Below are 22598 nucleotides of genomic sequence, written 5' to 3'. Positions count from 1 at the left end.
AAGGGCCTATACAAAGACCAATGGGTCAAGTTCGTCCACGAGGTCGATTTGGTGTGCCAAGGAGGCATCTTAGAGAAAATGCGAGGGGTATTGAAGCGCATTTTAGGCCGGTGATTACTCACAATCCTTCACCGGTGGTTATTCCTCATAACAACCAAGGGAGAACTTTTGAAGTAAGAACCAATTCTTTACAAAGTTTGCCGAAATACAAGGGGCTAGCAACGGAGGAGCCTTATTTCCATTTGGAGGCATATGACTCAATTTGCAATACTCTTGGGAGTCAAGGTTTTTCGGCCGATGATATCAAGTTGGTATTATTTCAATTTTCTTTGGAGGACAAGGCAAAGAAGTGGTTCTACACTTTGCCTTCGGCATCTATTTATACTTGGGCGGAAATGCAACAAATTTTCCTAGACGAGTTTTATACCGCCCAAAAGACCAATGATGCTAGGAAGGGGTTGAGGAGTTTCCAACAACAACAAGGCGAAATGTTCCATGAAGCCTTCGAGCGCTTTAATATGATGATAAAAAATTGTCCTCATCATGGGATTGAACTTTGGGAGTTGATGAATGCCTTCCACGAGGGGTTGTGTGCCGAGGATGCACGTGATCTAATGTCCATCACAAATGGGACTTTTGGCACAAATTATGAAGATGAGGATTGGGAGTTCTTGGAACAAATGGCCATTACCTCAAAGAGGAAAGCCCAAGCATCAAGGAGAGCACGACCGGCTGTCACGAGATCGCAAGTTCATGCAGTTGACGATGGTAATGTTCAAACTACTAATCAAATTTATGATGTTTGTACTATTTGCAATGAAATAGGTCATGCGGCTGAAAATTGCCAAGGAGGTGATGGGCAATATGAAGAGGTTCATGCTGTGCAAGGTCAAGGATGGGGTGGTAGAAACTATAATATGAATTCTAACACTTACCACCCCGGGTTGAGAAACCACCCAAACTTTCGGTATGGGAACCCTTCAAATCAAGCTAACCCGAATTTCCAAGGAAACCAAGGATTTCAAAGGCAATATCAAACGGGTCAAAGCTCTTCGGGTGGAAATGAAGTAATGGAGATGTTGAAAGCGATGCAAGTGGAAATGCAACGAATGAATCAACATGATGAGGTTCGGATGCAAAAGGACGAGGCCCGTGATAAAGCTATTCAAACCTTGACTACTCAAATGGGTCAACTTGCGAGTGAAGTGGCGATTTTGAAGAAAGCAAAAGGCCAGTTGCCAAGTGATACGGTGACAAATCCCAAGAACATAAAAGGCGTTAATATCAATGTGGTAAGCACCGTTCCTAATACCGAATTTAATGAAAAATGTCTAACCACTTCGTGTCAAATAAATGCAGGTTTGAAAAAAGATGCCGAAGTCGAGAATGATAAAGAATATGGAGTGCCAATCGTGCCTATCCGCGTGGGAAAATTAAAAATCCCTCACGCATTGTTGGACTACGGGGCAAGCATGAGTGTGCTACCAAGCGATCTATATGACATGTATGATTTCGGTCCGCTTGAAGATGTAGACACCATGGTGAGCTTGGCGGATGAGAGTTGGAGGCGTCCACGAGGAATAATTAAGAATGTTATGATTCAGTTGGGAGAGTTTGAATACCCGGTGGATTTCCTAGTTTTGGACTATGCTTCTACCAACATGGCATCACAACAAAGGGTAATTTTAGGTCGACCGTTTCTATACACGGCAAATGCTCAAATTAATTGTAGAGACGAGATTATTACCATGACCGAAAAGAACCGTAAGTTGTCTTTTGATGTTCAAACTAAAGTGATTAGTTATGAGTCCATTGAGGGGAAGGGTGGTGAGTCTAGTGTTTGTATGAAAAACGTGTTTCAAAGAATGAGAAAAAAGCACCCACCGGACCGTGAGGAAAAGCATATGGGTTCAAGCAAGAGCGTATTTGATTACCCACCGAGTCAAAACAAGATGGATGCATTTTGCTCAATGGCACAAGGAAGTGATGGAAGTGATAGGAACCGGTTCTTTGAGCCACCTTAAATGAGGGTGGCATGGTCTGGCTGAAGACTTGAAACTTAGCGCTGCTCGGGAGGCAACCCGGGGTTTTATATTGATCTTGCTATTTTTATCTTTCTATGTTTCAGGGCCATGGTAACACTCAAGTGTGGGGAAGATGTGCGGAGATTGGTGTGAAGGTAGTAAGAGGAAGTCAGATTTTCTACAACATTTGTTGTATCAAACTTCACCAGGTCAATGTACTCTTTCCTTAGTCTTGTTGTGTTCTTTAGCTTTGAAATATTGATAGTTAGTTGTTTGCTTTAGTTTATGGTTGGGAGGTAGGGTGGTGTTTTGATGTTGATGTGTTTGTTGGGTTGTGAAAGTTGGTGGTGTTTTTAGAAATAAAAAAAAAAAATTGGGGTTCAAGATGCAAAGCAAATGTGGGTGTTTTTGTTGAAAGCGATCTTTCCCTCAAAACCATACATTGGGACAATGTATCCCAAGTGTGGGGATGGGGGAAATTTTTGAGAAATTAAAAATTTTTTTTGCAAATCCAAGCGAAAAGTGTAAAAATTTGAAAACTTGATATTGTACCATTTAACACACCGACACCCGTTCTTAGCTTTTTCTTGGTGAGAATTGAACCACATATGAGAGTTAATTCTTTGCTTGAGTGGCGGTGTGTGTAGTGTGTAAATAGAACTTGTGTGTGAATGCTTGTTAAATCCTAGAGTTGGCATGCTTTTGAAGATGATAAGGGACTTTTAGGATGCCTCGTCTAGATGTGTGAGAGTGCGGGAATTGGTGGGTTGGACCTCATACGTTACATATATGAGCTTGGTATTGTGAGGGGTGGGGGTTTGGTCCATAGAAAACTATGTTTGAGCCTTAAGCCATTCGATTGAAACCCAAAGCCTACTTCCTATATAAATTATACCCTATTGAGATGACCCGGTTTAGGAATTTAGTTGTGATTGTGATGTCTTTGTATATATTGTTGAGTTTTAGGTGTAAAAAAAAAAAGAGAAAAATATGAGAAAAATACAAAAAGAAGTTATTAGTGCAATAGTAGTTAGAAGTTTATGATGTTTTGGTACATAGTCGTTTGCTTTGGAAATAAAACCGGGTCAAATCAAAATTAGCTCTTATATATATGTTCCACCATTTTCCTACCTTTGCACCTAGCCCCTTAACAACCCGTAAGTTCCTTTGATTCAAAAGCATGTTAGATATTGGTTAGGAGGAAACTTGATTTTCATACAAGCTTATTGTCGCACACATACACATATACGCATTGAGTGGTTTAGCATAACTTCCTAATTTTTCTTGTCACCGCGAGTTTTTGTGAGGGGTGTGTTTTGTGGTATGATAAAAAGTTAGTAAAAAGGACGGCACTTTAGTTTGGTTCGCACGATTGGTCGCTTATGGTTAAAAATAGTTTGTGAAGTGGTTGCTTGGGACAAGCAACGGGTAAGTGTGGGGATGTGACGGGTGGTCCGTAGGACAACCCTTAAAAGGTTTAATACAACGCATATTCTACACTTTATTCGGTTAATTGCTTGAAATAGATAACCACTTTGTGTTGGGTTATGCAGGTGCTAAAGTGCTCAAAAGGTGGGTTTTAGGAGGCACGGATGGATACTAGAAGTTGCGGGACTTAAAAAGAGCGAAAGAATGGAAAGATGGAGAAGTCATGGAAAAGAAGCAAGCTCAGCGCCGTAAGCTACGCCACCAGGCCGTAGCTTACGGCCCCCATCCAATGCCAAAATGATCTGCCGTAAGACAGGAGCAACTTGGCGTAAAGATTCACTGCCAGCCGTAAGCTACGGCTGGGAGCCGTAGCTTACGGCTCCTAGTTGACTTGTGCACATCACTGACTGCCGTAAGCTACGGCAGGTGCCGTAGCTTACGGCTCCGACTGATCCCATCTTGTAACCTTCGCATTTATTGGCCGTTTTATGGAGATTTATGATGCCTAATCATGCAATTTCGGTTACTACTTGGCTAGAACGAGTTGGGAAGTATATGAAGAGCATTTGGGAGTAAAGAACAACATCTTGGAACTATCTTTTCACTAAATCCTTGTCTAGTTTTTGTTGGTGAACAATATTTTTCCATTTCTTGCATTATGTTAGCTAAAGCCATGAGTGGCTAGATACTTGAATGATTATCTTGTGTTGAAGGTTTGTGGTAGACTTTTGTGTTTTTATTTATATTTCTAGAATAACAATTCCTTTTCATTTGAATTGATTGTTATGGTGTATAATTGGTTGTTAGTAACTTGTTGATTCTTATGTTGAACTAATTAGAAACCATACGTTCTTGGTGCCGTTGGCAATCGAGATATCATGGGTATAGTTAGGTTTGGGTAAGGGTTGATTGATCATCGGGTGATAACCTCACGTTCTCGGAATCTGAGTACTTAGTCCCCTTTCATCACTGCAATTGGTTGTGCATGAACTATGTCTATGTAGTTCTTTCTAGTTGAATGTTAACACAAAAGTTGAAACAAACCGGATACTCAAGATAGTCGTTTATCTCTAAATTGTTTACAACCCGATTTCCATTTTGCAAATTAATTAGTAATTGTAGTTTTAAAAAGAAACCAATCCAAACAACTCTTGAATTTCATTTTCTTGCAATTAGCTTAATTTAGTTAACTTAGAAAAACACTTCAAATAGCACATTTTCCACAAACTCCCTGTGTTCGATACCCGCTTGCCACTATTTACATAGTTGTTTTTGGGATTAAATTTGCGTGACCACGACATCACGTCATAAACTGACGTATTTTCCCCAAAAAGATTAAATGCAGGTTCTACACGAAATAGGCTGGCCACTCCTTAGCATCGTTAGAGTCTCACAAGCTTTGGATGCCATTATCTGTTGAACAATATTTCTTTTTATTTTGATCCCCTGTGGATTTATTTCGACTATTCGTGATACTTGGATATTACATTCGATGGTTAAAATATAATCTATCTTTATGCTTCCGCTGTGCATTTAAATATTGTGTGGTTTGACTATATGGTTGCCAACTACGTCACGGTAATCCCCCACCGGGCCCACCGGTGAAACACGTGGAAATCGGGGTGTGACAGGTTGGTATCAGAGCCAACGTTGAGTGAATTAAACACTATCCTTATGTGTTTAATCTCAATGACACAATTGCACATACTCGAGTCTAGACAAGAACATAGGACAAATTCGAATTGTTATTCCAGTTTGTCTTTTATTGTTTATTGTGATTTTAAAAAAAAATTGTTAAGCAGGAAATATGCCGCCAGCAATTAGAAGAGGAGGAAGAGGCAAAGGGCCGATCACTACTCATAATGATCACGAGGCCGGACCTTCACATATGCGAGCTCCTTCCAGCACAAGAAGCGAAGAACCTCAGAGGCGTAGGAGGAACCTCTTTGAGCCCACAAGACGGTCCACCTCACACAGTTCGACACCTTCATACCGTCACTCTTTTGGACCAAATTCGGAGAACGGGCCCAGTAACCCTCAACCTTCGTTTATACCTCTCCAGCGTTCTGTTTCGCACCGTTCCTATGGCGATCCCACTCCTTTCTTCCAAGGCCAGTTCAACCCAACTGATTATGTCCAAGAACCAATAGGTTATAACCCTTTAGGACCTGAAGACCATTTCTCCGAAGATAATGCGGTAGATATGGACGAGGACACGGATCCCATCGAACCCGCAAGAGGTACTCCCAACCATCCTATCCAGATCTCTGATGGGTCATCCTTTCATGGAACACCCTATCAGGGTCTCGACAGCTACCAGGCGAGGTTTAACCAGTGCGAGTGGTACTTTACACCCTCTCATCATTCATCACCTCACCAGCAGCAACAGCAACAGGATCCTTCTGAGGATTCGCGTTTCGTGGCAGTTACGCCACCGCCTCCTCCGCCACCAGTTCAACAAGCACCTCCAGATCCGCCAAGGCATAGGAGATCAGGCACGCGGATGTCCACCCGAGGAGGGGAATTTCACTTTAGCACCCCTCGCCACTCGAGTGCAAGTCATTTTCCGCCGTTGCCTGAAGAACCACAAATGGGTGAACCTTCGAGCCACCCTGCAGAGGTGAATTCTGCACCAGTTGCACCACCTCCACTACCATTTGGGTATGATAACCCTATACCTGCGTATGCCGGTTCCGCAGCGTACAACCCGTTTGAGCAGCCAGCTCACACGCGCTACAACTATAATTATGCGGATGCCGACCCATACGTGGTAGCGGCTAATTACAACGCCCTCCATCCCGAAGGACCTTATGGGGACCATTGGGGATTAGGATACGCAACTCATGGGTATCCAGCTCCTACTAGAACTCCGGCTCAGCACATAACGCCACAGCCACGTTTTTCCCCACCGGAGCAGGAAGAAATCCTTCACCGTTTAAATAGGGTAGAACGAGACTTTGAGAAAGAACGTAAGAACAATCGTGGATTCCTTAAAGGACTAGCAAACCTGTTAAAGGGGGAGAAGAAGCGAGATCATTAGTCCTTATATGTTCTAATGTAATTCCTATTTTAGATCAAGTCCCTGTGTGGACATTTATTTGTTTAGTCCCTGCGTGGACATTTATAGTGTGTAGTCCCTGCGTGGACAATTTCCTTTCAGTCCCTGCGTGGACTTGTTTTCTGTAAACCTCTGCGTAGGTATTTGTCTATTGAAAGTCCCGTTTAGGGCAGTGTGTAATCATTATTATGATTAATGGAATGTTAAGTTTATAAATTTCATTTTGTCATTTTAATACATTATTATATGAAATAAATTAAAAATCATCCCTTTTAAATTAATCTGCCTATCAGTTATTAAATAAAGAATCTTAATGGTGAAACCTAGCCCTGTGTCATTATAAGGCCTGGCCAAGATGGTAAGACCTGATTAAAAGATTCAGTTTCCTGTTAACCTCTGTAAACATGTTAACATCCTTGGCAAATGTGATTCGTTAAAATCACACGCGTCATTCTTATAAGAATCTTTCAAGGGATTCTAAGACCTAAATTAATGATTTAAGAATCATGGGTTTAAATCATCAATTAAAATGATCACTTATCAGACATCCATTAGTGATGTAGTGCCTACGGGCCATACTTATTGTCATATAAGACAAAAGACAGTTGTAGTCTATGACTCCCTGTCAGAAAAGGAAAAAGAACTATGGTTCAAACCTTCATGCCTTGATTCTCTGAAATCCTGGCTAATAATATATAAAACGTCCTTGTGACTAGGCTTTTGTGCCACTAACAATATTGTTATAATTAGGATTAGTTATATTCAAATCCTAAATGAAAGTGAGTAACAAATTAACCAAATATGGTCCATGTTTACCATGGTTAATGAATTGCCATAAAAGACAGTTCCATAATAAACTCCTAAATAAAATTTTGTCATTATCCTCTGTAGTAGATCAAGATCTCAAATGGCTGACTCGAATGGAGCTAACAGTCATTCAAAGGAGGATGACAATGATAACGCCTAAATTCATATAACGGGCGCTGAATTAAAAGCTTTGGTAGACAACGCTGTTAAGACTGCCTTAGATCGGCAATATGAAGAATATAGCGAGTCTCGAAGCAGGACCGGTCTGCACCACACTCTAAACCAAGAACCCATTCTGAGCATCACAGCAAACCACTCTCGACTCAGTCTAAACCTAAGAAGGATGACGATCGACACTCATCGAATGAGAATAGTGTCCGTCCTAAGAAGAAAATGGTCGATGATGTACCTCGCGCCAGGGGTTGCACGTATAAGTATTTCGTTTCTTGCAAACCCCGAGATTTCACTAGGGAAAAGGGCGCTGTGGATTGCATGACCTGGCTAGACGAAATGGACACCGTGGTGGACATTAGTGGTTGTGCTGAGAGGGATGTGGTGAAGTTTGTATCCCAGTCATTCAAGGGTGAAGCCCTATCATGGTGGAGATCGTTGGTTCAAGCCTCAGGGAAGGCTGTGTTGTATAGCATGTCATGGGAGGAATTTATTGCTCTCATCAAAGAAAACTACTGCCCTCAACACAAGGTTGAGAAGATAGAATCTGATTTCTTATCTTTGGTCATGAAGAACCTGGATTGCCAGGCGTATCTCACGAGTTTCAACACCTCGTCAAGGTTGGTTCTGTACCTTGTGACCCCGGAACCCAAACGGATCGCGCGCTTCATTGGGGGTTTGGCCCCAGAGATAAAAGCTAGCGTGAAGGCTTCTAGGCCTGCTACTTTTAGATCCGTGGCAGATATATCTCTGTCTCTCACACTGGATGCAGTGAGACAGAGATCTCTGAGAAATGCTGATAGTGAGAAGAGGAAACGTGAAGATAATTATTCAGGTAGGTCTAACAAGAAGAACCGGGGGAATCATGACCACAAGAAGGGGTTAGAGAACAAGAAGAATGATCGACAGTCGGGCGATAGGCCCAAGTGCAATGTGTGCCAGAAGCACCACTTCGGAAAGTGCAGATTTGAGCAAAAATCCCAGCCAAAAGCATGTGGGATATGCAAGTCCTCTGAGCATAGGACTCTTGAGTGCAAGAAACTCAAAGATGCAACTTGTTATAGTTGCAACGAAAAAGGGCACATCAAGACTAACTGCCCGAAGATAGTGAAGAAGGCTGAAGAAGGGAAAAAGACCAATGCGAGGGTCTTTCAGATGAATGTTCAAGAGGCTATCCAGAACGACAACGTCATAACCGGTACGTTTCTTATCAATGATGTATTCGCAAGAGTGTTATTGATTCTGGAGCAGATAAATCCTTTGTGGATGATAAGTTCTGTGAATTGTTAAAATTGCCTGTTAAAACCTTGAATGTGAAATACGAAGTAGAACTAGCTGATGGGACTATGGGAACAGTCTCAACTGTTTTAGATGGATGTGTTATATCCATTAGGAATCACTCATTTCCTTTATCCCTGTTACCCTTTAAACTCGCTGGTTTCGACGTAGTGTTGGGTATGGATTGGTTATCGCATAACCAAGCCCAAATTATGTGCAACACCGGAGAAACAACCGGCAACTTCACAACCACAACAATTCTCACCAACACCTACCCAACCTTCACCAAACACTACCATACCAGTTCCACCACAACAACCGCAATCTACACAACCTACCTCTACATCTCCAGTACCATCATTCTCAACCTTTTTCCCAAACTTTGATAACAATCAACCAACTTCCACCCAAACAACATCTCTTCAACACCCAACTACAAACCAGACTGTCAATTTACAGCAGTCGTCTCCTTACGTTAGAATTATTCCTGATGACACTCCATCACCGATTCAAACTCAAGCACCTAATGCAACATCAATTCCACCAGCCACTCGACCGGTTATTTCACAGCAAAGTCAGCCAATGCCAAATCTTTATAGATCAACCATCTATGATCAAGGAAATAACTCAGGTGATTTTGATGATGGCTATGAGGAATATGATAACTACATGGGTCAAAACGAGAGACAAGTGGTTAACACGGGTAGCTTTGAGAGGCAAACAGTTGGATTGGGTGCGGCCGAGAGAGTCAATCAAGGGAACGTAGGGTATCAACAATATGTGCAACCAACGCCAATACAACAACAGATACCACAACAATATCATCAACCTGACCCACTCAATCAGCAGCCTGCTCCGAGAAGGCCGGTAGTGGACATTCCATTACCACCGCCGGCACCTCAGATGCAGGGTCAGGCAAGACCGCTGCCACAAAACCTACACCGACCAGTGATTTTACCGGAAGGAATTCCACGACGAAATAATCAAGGTCCAGTTCGAGGCATAGAGAGCCACTTCAGGCCTGCTATAGTTAACAACCCATCACCGGTTGTGATTCCGCAACTACAAGGAGGACGGTCATTCGAAGTACGAACACAATCAATATCCAGTCTGCCTAAGTTTCATGGTCACGCACATGAAGAACCATATCTACACATTGCTGCATATGATGCACGTTGCAACACAATCAGCAACCAAGGTTTCTCAGTTGATGATGTGAAATTGGTACTTTTCCAATTCACACTTGAAGACAAAGCACAACAATGGTTTCATTCGCTACCGTCAGCTTCGATCTTCACATGGGGCGAAATGCAGCAACAATTTTTAGATGAGTTCTATACTCATTTGCGTACTAATAATGCAAGAAAGGATATTCGAGCGTTTCGACAACAACCCGGTGAGTTATTTCACGAAGCGTTCAATCGTTTCAAAATGATGCTCAAGAACTGTCCACATCATGAGATATATTTGTGGGAGCTTATTAATACATTCCACGAAGGCCTAACAGATGAAGATGCCAGGGATGTAAATTCAATATCCAATGGTACTTTTGGAATGAATTACGGAGAAGATGATTGGGAATATTTGGAAAGAACCGCAAGGGCGTCAAAGCGCAAGGCTCAATCTTCTAGAAGTACACGACAATCGGTAGTGAGAGAGGTGGACAATCCACCAGATTTTAGTAGACAATACCCGTTGTGCGGTCATTGTGGGGATATAGGGCACATCGCTGATCAGTGCGCTAATATAATTGGTAAGCAGGATGATGTGAATATGCTACAAAGTAGTGGGAACAGGTATTCGGGTTCCCAAGGCAACAATCAGTATTACTAGCCCCGAAATCAAAATAACTATCAGAGGGAAAATAACGTCGGTTATCAAAGGAACTACCAGCAAGGTAATGGTCAGGTGAATAATGATATGATGGAGATGTTGAAAGCAATTCAACTTGATTTACAAAATCAAAGGCTTGAATTGAAAAATCTTGCTCAAAAGGAGGAGATGCGAGATAAAGCCGTTCAATCATTAACCACACAAATGGCCCAACTTGCAACCGATGTGAAGGAGCTGAAGCAGCAACAAGGGAAGCTACCAAGTGATACTCAACCAAACCCCAAGAATCCACGGAGCACATTGATCAGTGGGGTAAATCCAGTTCCTAATAATACTTGTTATAATAATGGTTTTTCTGCTTCAAATGTGATTGCAGGTCTACATGAAGCGGTTATGGAAGAAAGTGGAATCGATTTGAGGGAGCTGGTTGTCTCCATCAGAGTTGGGAAGTTCAAAATCCACATGGCATTGCTGGACTATGGAGCAGGAGTGAGCGTGTTACCTGGTAGCTTGTATGACCAGTATGACTTCGGTCCGCTACAAGCGTGTGATAGCATGGCCATGTTCGCAGATGCGAGTTTGAAACGACCATGGGGGGTTGTGAAGAATGTGGTCATCCAACTTGGCGATTTTTACTACCCAGTTGATTTTATGGTGGTCGATTATGCACCATCGCTTACACACGAGCAGCCGCAAGTAGTTTTGGGTCGCCCATTCCTATATACCGCGAACGCCCAGATTGATTGTCGAAGCGGAATGGTCACCATGAGCTATAAGAATCGCAAGTTGTACTTTAATGTGTTTTTAAAAACTATTTCTTACGATCCTGTTAATGATGCTTGTCACACAATTGCTACTAATGAACATGATTCAAGTGTGACAAGGGACAGGTTAGAGGCGAGTGGATATCGGGTGAAGAAGTCAAGTGTGAGAAGGCCATTTGGCGGAGGAAAACCACCTGATGGTGGGTTTGGACGGGGTAATGAAACTGTAGTTAACCCCAACCGAAGTGAAACGGTGACCCTCCCTAAAAATTGGATGGATATGTATGGAGAGACATGGGGGGGGGAACGTGCAGCTGAACCACCTTGAACATCAGGTACGGTCTGGCTGAAGACCTAAAACTTAGCGCTCTCAGGAGGCAGCCCGAGGATGTAGAGTAGTGTACCTTGTTTTGTGTTGTTTTGTTTTGGTGTTGTGTTTGTGTTTTGACAGGTTCTTGATTCTATCTTCACGGATGCAATAATTCAAGTGTGGGGATGTTTCGCAACATCCCCGGTAAGATATCAAAGAATTGATGGAATGCGTATATTCTGGTTAAAGCACAACAACAGCATCACCATAGACACATGATCAGGTGCATGTGTTTATCTATCTTACCTTATTTTTGGTGTGTTTTGTGGTTTTTGGTGGTGTGAAACTTTGTTTTGTTTAGGGGATGTGTTTTGTTTGTTTTGTTATGAGTTAGCCGCTCATTTAGGATAGTTGGTTTGTTTTCCCGGGCTTATATTTTAAAAGCACCATACATTGGGGACAATGTATCCCAAGTGTGGGGATGGGGGAGCCCGAGAAGGGATTTGTGGATAAAGCTTGAAGAGATTGAAATGTGATTGAAATCCATGAAAATTGGTAAAAATTGAAAATTTTGAAAATTTTAAAATTTTTCATTGCCTTAAACAAGCTAATTGGATACGAAAACCTAAAGTTTCAATCACTAATAGGCTTCTTACCGGTAGTAAACTAGATTAGTTCCTTGTCATGGTTGTCCCTTTAAGTTTCATGAGAGTAGGTTTGATAAGTGTTTTTTTATAGGAAACGAGTTGAAAAGAGATGTCTATCTAGGGGTAACATGTTTTAATTGCATATGCTACATGTCGTCAACCTTTTTACCTTTTCTTGGTGAGATCTTGAGCCTGTAGACGGATAGGATACATTATATGATGAATTCATTTGTTGAGTGCAGGCTATGTGTTATTATGTGTTAGAACTTGTGTGATTCGATGCATGCTGAGACCGTGGGTTTGACATGTGCACATAGATGATAAAGGCATTAGGATTTCCCTGTTACACCCTTTTCTGTTTGTGTTTCGTTCATGTTATTCACCAATTTCCCTTAGTAGCCCTGTTGAGCCTAAATACCTTTTGTTTGTTCGCCCATTATGTATTGTGAAAAACCGACCGTGATAATATTGCTATGGAAAAGAAAAAAAATGAAAAAGAAACGAAAAAATAGAAAAATATGTGGAAAAAAAAGAAAAGAACAAAAATAGAAGTATTGTGAATATCGTCTATGTTCTTGGGTAGAAACTAACCCAATAGTATAAGATGTGTTTGAATAAAGTATCACAGTTTGGTTATTGTTTGTAAGCCAATTAGAAAAGAAAAAGAACCTAAAAATATATTCCTACCTTTACCCTAAGCCAAAACCCGAAAGTCCTTTTGATATGTGCCAAGTTAGATGATACAGTGGAGGTGTGATTGTCATACAAGCCTATGATTGCAGGATTTCATGTTTGCTTATTGAGTGTTTATATACTAGCACATTACACGCTAGTCCAGATATTAACCCGAGAGGAGAGTACATTGTGAGGGGTGTGTAGCATGTGTCTAATTGTAAACATGTTAGTTTTAGATAGACAAGTCTTAAGTTTTTTTTTTTTTAAAGTGCATCAATTACTTGTCAGACTGTCAATCTCGATTGTGTCAGTCTATGGGATGGGTATGACTTGGGACTAAACAGGTTGAACCGGTTAGGGAGTTTAGAGGTGTTGTTGCTATGGTGACTAGTTCTAGTTGGTTTGCTTGGGGACAAGCAAAGGCAAGTGTGGGAATGTGATGGAGAGGGTGAAACCCGAGCTTTAGAGTGGTTAATTATCATGTTTTATGTGTATTTGATGTGTCTATTTGCTTGGAATGAAGTAACTATGAGATTTTGGTGATTTGTAGGTAAAACACGTAAATCGGTGCATTTACGATGGTTAAAGATGAAGTTGTGAGCTTCGGATGAGATATTGCAGCTCGAGGATGAATATTGAAGTTTGTTCGGGTGATATGAAGGCTCACGAGTAAAAGGAGTATGAAAGAACAAAGTTCAGGGACCATTCGGTACTTAATTGGAAGTTGCTTTGTGCCTAAATGTGCAAGAAACAAGATTCTACAAAGTATAGGGGCCGTTTGGTAATTAATTGGAAGTCAATTATAGTTGAAATATTGAAGAAATAAGGGATATTGAAGTAGAGGGGTCAATGTTGACATTTGCTGAAAGTCATATATGGGTGTCTATGGTGAGACATGGATTCACGTTATCACCCATGGTTCATACATCATGGGTCATGGTTTAGGATGGTAGAGATATGTTTCAACAGCAATCCTAGACTATCACCCACAGTCTACACCTTCACCCAAGGTTTAGGTATGCAAGGATAAAATAAACAACAGGGACCTTACACCTTGACCCACACTTCAGACCTTCACCCACGATGGAGGCAATATTGCCAGCTCTGTGTGAACTGTGACCCACGGTTCTGAACTGTGGGTGAAGCTGGGCAATAGGGGGCGCGAATTGGGCTTATTTTAGAGGGTTTTATAAGATAAAAACCCTAGCTTTCTCATTATCATTCATACACAATCGATCCTAGGCTTCAAGATACTCAAGATTCAAGGTTTCTTCCATCCAATTCCATCAAGATTCTCAATTCCATCACCGAATCAACCATGATTTCTTCATCAATTCAAGCTTTTGAAGATTCTCCGTGCGAGATGAGCGGCTAAACTTTTTGTGGTTTCCTCCGGATGGAGGGTTTATGTAATTAGGTACTTTTATGTGTTTTTAATCATTGTAACTTGGTGATCTAAGCATCCGATGCTTTTCACCATGGATTTAATTGACTGATTGTAACTGGTTGCATTTATTTAAACCTTGATTTCTAAGCATTCAGTTCCCGAGAGTTCTAGCAATTGGGATATATTTGACATGGGGTTAGGGTTTGTAATTGTAATTGATAATCATTCGATAACCTCCCGTTATGTATTGACCGGAGTACTTAGTCGTTGGTTATCACAACTGGTTAATTAGATTTAACACTTATGTCTATGTAAGTGTTTCGATTAAACACATAACTGAATCTAGCTGCAAAACCTGAAATCTGGAGGAACCATCTTTTCTCCTATTGATTTAAATCTCAGTTTTTATTTGTTAATTTAGATAATTCTCACAATCAAACAAACTGATTTTCCAATTCTGTAATAGTTAATTAAAACTTTTCATTACAACACTTTCCACAATCCTCCTCTGGTTCGATATCCGACTTACTCTAGCTACTAGTTTATTTCGGTTTTTGCATGTCACTAACGACAGACATCATCACAAAAAATAAGAGAAAGAAACTGCAAGAGTGATGATGGTTGTATCATTTACATCCCTCAGCAAGTGTTCCACTCTTTTAGAAAAAAAATGCAAAAATTAAGTAACCAAACATGTGACTCCCAAATGCATCTCACCCATTCATTCAATAGGTGAAGCAGACGGTAATAAAATAAAATCATGTCGAGTTTTACCAATTCTTCAACTTCATGAGCAACTGCTTTAGAGGGCACATAAACAAAACCGTCTGGCTTTTCTAGGTAGGACAACACAAATCAAAATTCAAGAAAGTTAGTAACAAACATTGAAGATTGAAATCAACAAATTTTCAAATTATAAATCGAAATCATTCAATGATGAACAAAGCTTTAATAATGAAATCAACAAAGAACAAACCTTGAAGAAACTAATTAATTACAAATTTTAATCCAGTAAAATCAAAATCTGAAGGGGAGAAGTTGGACTACATAATAAAATTTAATCATAAAACTAATTAATTACATCTTTACCCAGACTAAACTTGATTCCAAAATTAATGATCAAACCGCAAGTAAAAATGTTTCAATTACTAAATTAATCTCCCCAGGACCGGCATCACGAGCTACGCTGCCGGTCACAATCAAGAAGCCTGACACTAATAGATGCACTAACGCCTGGAAGAATCATATCAAAAGGCAGCCTTTTATTTTGATATGTCAAGGATCGGACTCGTAAATAGCTTAAATTTGTGAGTAAGTGAAAAGGAAGATGGAAGCGATTGCTGAAATATATGTTTAAAGAAAGAGGGAGGATGTGGGGAGAAGGCCACATTCATACGTGCAAATTTGAGAACAGTCGTCCAATCGTATTAAACCCACGATCTAGTTTTGTAGAAACGTGACTTGTGGGGATCATGGGTAGAAAAAGTTGGAAGGAAACTCCCACTCTACAAAATTGCTGAAACTGCCGACATGGAGGTTAAAATTGGGAGTTTAAACAGCTGAGATTCAATTTCATCATGATCCGACGGTAGAGATTGATTCAAAAAGTGGTTAGACTTAATGGGAACAATAAATTATATATACATACATATATATATATATAGGGTAGGGTTCATGCGAGAACCACCTTTATTGCGAGAACCGCGAGAACCAATGTGAACAGGGGGCAATACTGTAAATACAAAATAAAATTGAGATTAAGTGTCTCCTCCTAAACATCTCCTCCTAAACACCTGACATTAAGCGCCTCCTCATAAACACAACACCCACGTCTGACACTCTTGGACTTCAAAATTCGTCATCTCAGTTCACTTCCGTCACTCCAGATTCTCCAAAATTCATCATCTGTCATCTCGATCTTACCATTCATCCTTTATTTGTAGTATGTTCGAAATTAGGGCATAAATAAAAGAATCATCGATCATATATGCGAAATTAGGGCAATAAGAATAGAATCATTGAAGATTGTGGCATAATTAGGGAGATTTTGAAGAACAAACGTCAAATGAACTCGCTTATTGTCAGAATATCCAGCGTCATTACACCATTCCGTGAATTTGTAAGTTTATACACTCTGTTTTACATGTTTATATGTTAAAATGACGCTTAATGGTCGATTCAGATCTTTTATATGTGAATATGAGGCTTAAATCTTAGTTTCATAAATGCATTAGTGAAAATGATGTGATGTATATAATTTTTGAGGGATTAGGGGCGACTGTTGTGATAGCACGATCTAATGTGGTATTTATGTGTTTTTTGTACGTAGTTTTGTTACTGATTAATGTTAAATATGATTGGTGGTAATACAAAATTCAATTTGTCAAGGGTTAGGGTTTTTTTTTATTGAAGCAAACCTGTAGATAAGGTCAGTCATGTTAATGCACATGTGCATAGTTATGCACATATGCATATTTTCCCATATTAGTTTAACAAGGTCAGTCATATTGATGAAAATGCGTATAATTATGCACATGTGCATAATTCGATAGAATAGGTTAATAAGGTCAATTATGCACAAAACCCGTTTCCCAGATATATTTAGAATGGAACAAGATAAACGATGCCTGGTGGCGGACCGGTACAATCAGGATAATAGAAACTTTATGTGGGTTTGGAATTGGTCGAGAAGCCCAAGCTCGGCCGAAGAATTATTGGGCTGGTCACGAGTTGATCGGGCTCCTCGATAAGGTCACTTTGTCCGATGGCAAAGATGGTTGGGAATGGTTGGGAGGTAATGACTCTGATTTTTCAGTCAAGACGGTCAAAAACTTCATGTATAGCGGCTCCGATTTTAGCAGCAGGCACATTGTGAAATGCTCGAAATGGGTCCCAAAAATGCAATATTTTTGTTTGGAGGGCGGTTTTAGATCGTATTCCCACGCTGGCTGCACTCCGGGATTGGAACTGTTTGGGTGGATACGTGAAATGTTGTCTGTGTGAAGATGGCGATGAAACAGCTGAATACCTTCTTTGTTCGTGCAGGGTAGCGTCGACTGTCTGGTATCACATCAGTCAGTGGTGCAAGGTGAGCCCTTTTATTCTGTTTTTGGCTAAAGATATCGTAATTGCCTCCGAGTTTTGCAATCTGGATAGAAAAGTGAAAGAAGCTTTACATGGCATTATGTTCATGACAAGTTGGTGTATATGGTTAGCCAGGAACAATAAAAGGTTCTCTGAGACTCAAGTTAAACCCGGAGATATTATCCGTAATATTAAGTCCATCGGTTTTTTATGGTATAATAATCGGTCCAAAAATAGGTCCGTGATTTGGGAAAAATGGTGTAGTTTCGATATAAGGTAGCTGCTAGTTTTCGGTCTTTAGGTTCTTGTGTTGAGTTGTTGTTTTTTGTTTTGCTGTAGTGGTTGGTTCGGCGGCCTCTGTTTTGGAGGTTGGCTTATGTGAATAACATTTACATTTAAAAACAAAACTTATGCAAATGTGCATAGTTTGTCATAATAGTTTTGTTACTAATTAATGTTAAATATGATTGGTGGTATTACGAAATTTGATTGGTAAGGGTTAAGTTTTGTTATTGAAACAAACCTGTTGATAAGGTCAGTCATGTTAATGCACATATGCATAGTTATGCACATATGCGTATTTTGTCAGATTAAGTTAATATGAATGTATTACGGCATATGCACACGTGCATTATTACCTTAAAACATAAACATTGTACATATTGTATGTAATATGTTTACTTCACATGTGCATACATGAAATAATTGACGTAATATATGTAATCTATGCAGGAATTTTTTTTCGAAACTGCTCATGGATTGATAACAAAGACGTATTTGATTAATAGGTTGACGGATGAAAAATACCAGGGAAAATGTGGACGAAGAGGCATTGAAACAGGAGGAGTGTTGGTAGATAGTTATGAAATGGAAAGAAGATCAGAAGGTGTGAGGTTGTGAACTAATGCAAATGTTATGTAGGTAGTTTGTGGATATGCAATTTGTAAAGACAATTTTTTCTTTTGTTTTCTTGATGTCTTTTGATTGTATATGTGGGTAGTTTTTACGATAACGGTTGATATAAGAAGTTTGACGTATACGATGTCTTATATGGTGGTTGATGGGTTAAAACTCTACTTGATTGTTTAGGTATATTGGTATGTTTGTTAATATTTGATGTATTATGTTGTTTGGTATAGAAAATGTTGGTATTGCACATATGCAAAGTTTGATATAGCATATCATATTACGTATGTGGTACCCTATTACGTATGGGGTACCACATTGCATATGATGATGTATATGTAAAGGAAAACGAATTACATGTAGTTAAGATATTCATGTATGCACAATGTATGCACATGTGCATTGGTCGAAACAATAACAACATGTAGTGAAACATTAAACATGTATGCACATGTGCATTGTTTGAAACAATTACCATGTGGGGTGAAACAGTAAACATGTATGCACATGTGCATTTTTCAAAACAGTAACCATGTTGGTAATATATGTTAGGTGGTCAATAATGAAATTACATACGCTTATGTATAATAAGTAATTGATATCAAAGTATCATGATCACAATCATAACCTATGAATACGTATACAGACAATGCAAAATGATTGTAAACAAAAAGAATAATGCTTAGAAACTGTTTGTCATTATATATAGGATAATCAAGAATCGTTGAATGTTTTATGACGCCTGGATGAATGTCTACACGCCTGGATGAATGTCTACGAGGTTACTCAAGTTCATATATATATATATATATATATATATATATATATATATATATATATATATATATATATGCAGGGTCTTTAGCATCATCATCAACATCTTCATCAGTAACATTGGAATAACCGTCCTCCCAACTGTTAATCGTGCTGTTTATAATAGGGATGTATTCAGCACCAACATCAGCATCAACATCGGGTATCCAATATGGTGTGTCATTAGGTGTAGAAGTCGCAATTATTCCTGTATAAAGAAAAAAGAAAACCATATAAGATTGCGATTAATATGGTATATGGTGTGTATACGCACAGGGTATCCAATATGGTGTGTCATTAGGTATAGAAGTCGTAATTGTTCCTGTATAAAGAAAAAAGAAAAACATATAAGATTGTGATTAATATGGTATATGGTATATTGTGTGTATACGCACGATGTATAAATGTTTAACAATTTTTTTGGTGATGAGTATGGGGTGTTGGTAATGTGATGCACATGTGCATAATTATGTAGTGACGGTTAACAGTTTGTTTGTGATGATTATTGATTGTTGGCACATGTGCATGTTCATGTTAATGATGGTTAACAGTTTATGGATGACGAGTATGGGTGTTATCAACATAATGCACATGTGCATGACCAGTGACGAGTATGGTTGTTATCAACATAATGCACATGTGCATGATCGTTGTATTGATCAAGCAGATAAACAAAAAAATGGACAATATATATAAACAATGATACAGGAACATAGAGTAACCAAGCAAATGTAAAATAAACAATGATATAGTAACATAGAGTAGTAAAACATGTAAAAACTAGAAAAACAAACAATGAACAATGATAAATAAACACAGATACCGGAAAATAGAGTTATCAAGCATGTAAAAACTATCTCTGTATACTACCTTTAGTCTCCTATCGTATAAACTGTAATTGTTGGTATAAATTGCAATTATTGTTGGTCCAGATTTATGGGTGATGTATCAGTCGATGTTGAAGTATTGTCATCGGAAATTGAGTATTCAGTGGAAATTGAGTGTTCGGAAACAACACATTTTCGGCTACAACACATTTTCTGATGTACACATAGATTCAATAGTATGGATATCAAAAATAGGTCTTTTTATAAGCTGAAGTTGACCTAACTTTGTTAATGTCATTATCAGATTGACGAGGAGGGTATATATGTGATGAATGAGAGGATGCCATCTGTATTACAAAGGGGTTACAACGGAAATTATGTTTATTTGTATATGGATGACAATGATGTGTGTAAAATGCAACATATAAATCACATCAATTAAGGCATAAAACTAACCCTTTTTAAGTACTAATGTTGGAAAAAGAGTGTTTTTGTCTTCCTTTTGTATTTTCAGGATGAAATGAGCTCAAAATCACAAAAGAAGCAAAAAGACAACTAATTCTACCATAAATACAAGAAAAGGAACAAAAGTGGACTGCCCGGACCCTCAACGGCACCTCCCAAGGCAAAGGAGAAGAAACAGAGTCTGAACACGCCCCGTGTCCAGCGAACACGGGGGCGTGCCCAGGAAGCAGCAGAAAAGACAAACCAGTAGAAGCTTCCATTGCCCACCACGGGGCCGTGTCCAGCGAGCACGGGGGCGTGGTGAAAGTACAGCAGGCGCATTAATTGTAATTCGCAATTACAATTAATGAAGTGAGAGAATGTCAGACGGGCACGGGGCCGTGTCCAGCGGACACGGGGCCGTGTCCAGCCTTCTGTTCAGCCTATAAATAGAGGAGCTTGGCTTCATTCTCTCTCATCCCTTGGCACACCACCTCTCTCACACTTCATCCACCACCCACCACCACCATAACACCATCATCCACCACCATCATCCATTGTCCATCGTAGAGTGTGTGAGTCGTCTCGGGATCCAAGATTGATCGTAAGAGTTCTTGACAATCAAGGCCATGTTTGCCTAAGTCTCTTACATCACTTGGTGAAGACAAGTGTTTAGTATAATACTTTTTATTTTTAATCTTTTGCACTTTTTATTTGGTTTTGTATTAATGACTTTAATAACTAGTTACTTATGTTGAAGGTGATCTTTCCTTATCGTTTGTCCGTGGTGTCTTGGCATTATTTTACTGTCTATATAAAATAAAAGATTTTCACCATTCATATCTCCACGTTCTATATGGAGGTATGTTGGCTAGCTGGTCGGGGGTTAAGGGAACGGTTTGGTAAGGGTCTTGCCCTTGTTCAGCGTTTAGAGGTCCTGCTTGGGACCTGGGTCAAATTTAGTAGGATCTCCTTCAATGCCCATAGGTATTGGATGGCGGGGATCCAAACTCTTTGACCCCCTCATAAGTTAACTACTATTAATACTATAACCCGGCTATTTAGGACTGTATCGCTGCTGACTCAGACTACTTAGCCGAGGGTAACGTCACCGCCAAAAGAGGGGCCTACCACAATTTGCATTAATAACTTAATTCATTATCTTTCAATAATCCGACCCTTTAGGATTGTATCCTTGCTGACTCAAACTACTGGGTTGAGGGTAACGTCGCCTTCAAAAGAGGGGCCTACTACAATAACTAAGATAATCTCTTAAACAAGTGCAAAAGTGCGAAAATAATCAAAGGTTATACTAATACACGTGTCGGATCCAAGTGATTCATCTTGTCTATCTGTTTTTATTTTATTTTTTCAGCATTTAGTTAGTTTTTATTTTTCTTAGTTTAAAACATTTTTTCTCACTTTTTGATTTGATTAGACGTTGAGGATAAACCGGTATTAAAAGCTCTTGTGTCCTTGGACGACCTCGGTATCTTACCAACACTATACTACGTCCACGATGGGTGCACTTGCCCATATGTGTGTTTAGTGTTAGTGAATATCGTGTTTTATAAATTTAAAACTTGGCTAAAAGTGTAAAAATGGGCTTAAATATACATCAAAATTATATTACACTACACGCACATCAAGTTTTTGGCGCCGCTGCCGGGGACACAAGGATTTTAAGAAAGTTAGGAATCAACGGCCTAATCATATTTTTATTTTTCTTTAATTTTTTAGGATTTTTTTTTTTAGATTTTCAGCTTCTGCAGAGCTCAGCACGGGGCCGTGCCTGGTCGGACACGGGCCGTGCTCAGCAACGTTACTGGCAGTTTTTGTTTTTCAAGTTACAGAAGGTTGACCACGGGGCCGTGCCGGTGCAACACGGGGCCGTGTCCAACTTCCAGTAACTGGGATCTGAAAAACAATCACTGTAATTCCGACCACGGGGCCGTGTTCGCTCAACACGGGGCCGTGGTGAACCTTCTGACCAACATTCTTTTCTGTTTTTATTGCAGGACTTGGAACCGACGCCATCCTCACGTAGTGTATGAGCTCCAGTTCCAATAAAGACATAAAGGAACCGCTAGAAGAACCCGAACGCTTTCTCAGAAAAAGGTTAAAAGCCAAAAACCAAGAGAA

The 22598-nt window shown here is 39.8% G+C and overlaps 1 non-coding gene across 1 annotated transcript; it reads right to left on the bottom strand.

The window, feature by feature from the left end:
• Positions 1–444: 444 nt before the first annotated feature.
• On the bottom strand, positions 445–550 carry LOC118483007. Its single transcript, XR_004869446.1, has one exon. It is a non-coding gene; the product is annotated as a small nucleolar RNA R71 (small nucleolar RNA).
• Positions 551–22598: the final 22048 nt, after the last annotated feature.

Source organism: Helianthus annuus, chromosome 1, assembly GCF_002127325.2.
Source record: "Helianthus annuus cultivar XRQ/B chromosome 1, HanXRQr2.0-SUNRISE, whole genome shotgun sequence".
In the NCBI taxonomy this organism is placed as follows: Eukaryota; Viridiplantae; Streptophyta; class Magnoliopsida; order Asterales; family Asteraceae; genus Helianthus; species Helianthus annuus.
Note: the sequence above shows the minus strand (reverse complement) of the source record. Positions and strands in the feature narration are given on the sequence as shown.